Source organism: Phyllopteryx taeniolatus, chromosome 12 (assembly GCF_024500385.1).
Source record: "Phyllopteryx taeniolatus isolate TA_2022b chromosome 12, UOR_Ptae_1.2, whole genome shotgun sequence".
In the NCBI taxonomy this organism is placed as follows: Eukaryota; Metazoa; Chordata; class Actinopteri; order Syngnathiformes; family Syngnathidae; genus Phyllopteryx; species Phyllopteryx taeniolatus.
In genome coordinates, this window is record NC_084513.1 from 6,788,204 (window position 1) to 6,790,032 (window position 1,829).

Here is a 1,829-nt window from a genome sequence, read left to right on the forward strand (position 1 = left end):
ATTAGTCAGACATGGCCGTGTGAAAAAGTGAAAGTGAAAAAGCCCCCTAAACCTAATAACTGGTCCATGTCTTCCATCCATCCATTTTCTGAGCCGCTTCTCCTCACTAGGGTCGCGGGCGTGCTGGAGCCTATCCCAGCTGTCATCGGGCAGGAGGCGGGGTACACCCTGAACTGGTAGCCAGCCAATCGCAGGGCACATAGAAACAAACAACCATTTGCACTCACAGTCATGCCTACGGGCAATTTAGAGTCTCCAATTAATGCATGTTTTTTGGGATGTGGGAGGAAACCGGAGTGCCCGGAGAAAACCCACGCAGGTACGGGGAGAACATGCAAACTCCACACAGGTGGGACCAGGGATTGAACCTGGGTCCTCAGAACTGTGAGGCTGACGCTCTAACCAGTCGGGCACCGTGCCGCCAGTCCATGTCTTCATTTTGTTTTTTCTTCAGCCATTCAGACGTGACTTGCTGGTGTTTTGGATCATTGCCCTGCTGCAGAACCCGTTTGTTTCAGCTTGAAGTTGCGAACAAATGCCTGACATTCTCCTTCAGGATTTTTTGGTAGACAGCAGAATTGATGGTTTATCACAGCAAGCCTATCAGGTCCTGAAGCAAGCAAAACAGTCCCAGACCGTCACACTACCACCACCATATTTTACTGTTGGAATTATGTTATTTTTCTGAAATGTGGTGGTATTTTTGCACCAGATATAATGGGACACACACTTTCCAAATAGTTCAACTTTTGTCTTGTCAGACCACTGAGTATTTTCTCAAAAGGCATCATCAAGATGTCTTCTGGCAAAATTGAGATGAGCCTTAATGCTCTTTTTGCTCAGCAGTGGTTTTTGTCTTGGAACTCTGCCTTGCGGGCCATTTTTGACGAGTCTCTTTCGTATGGTGGAGTCATAAACACTGACCTTAACTGAGGCAAGTGAGACCTGCCGTTCTTTGGATGCTGTTGTAGTTTTTTTGTTTTTTTTTGTGACCTCTTGGATGAGTCGTTGCTGCAGTGTTGGGGTAATTTTGGTCGGCCGGCCACTCCTGGGAAGGTTCACCACTGTTATGTTTTCACCATTTGTGGATAAAGGCTCTCACTGTGGTTCACTGGAGTCCCAACTCTTTTGAAATGGCTTTATAACCTTTTCCACACTGATAGATCTCTGTTACTTTTTTCCATGTAGGTTTTGAATTTCTTTTCCCCTTAATAATAAAAACCTTAATGTAAAAACTGCATTTTGTGTTTACTTGTGTTGTCTTTGACTAATATTTAAATTTGTTTGATGATGGGAAACAATTTAGTGACAAACATGAAAAATGAAATCAGCAGGGGCCAACACTTTCACACCACCGTAAAAGTGTCGGGGGTGTGGGGACTAAAAAGAAACTACCCACGTTTCCTTTCATGCTGTAGGCCATTCATTTTGTATAGCACTTCTCCTTATTAGGGTGGTGAGAGAGCTGACCTTTTTATTTTTATTTTTATCAGGGTCACTTACAAAAGGAATATTGTTTTTTTTTTTTTTTAACAGGGGTGTGTTCTTTTTCTTCGTCTTTCTTTATCCATTTTAAGTATATTGTATTAACTTCACATCAGTGGTGAAAGATTTTGCAGATTAATAGACCTGGATCACAAACTTTGTCCACAAACTATCATCATCATCACAATTCAAATGGACAAACGACACATTTATGTTGACTTTTTGATTTTCTTCTGCAATTATTGAAAAGATAAATCTATAAAGGAAAACAAGTTGAGGCATATCACATGTAATACAAACGAAACGCATAAATGCACCTTCTGTAACTATAAATCCATATCATC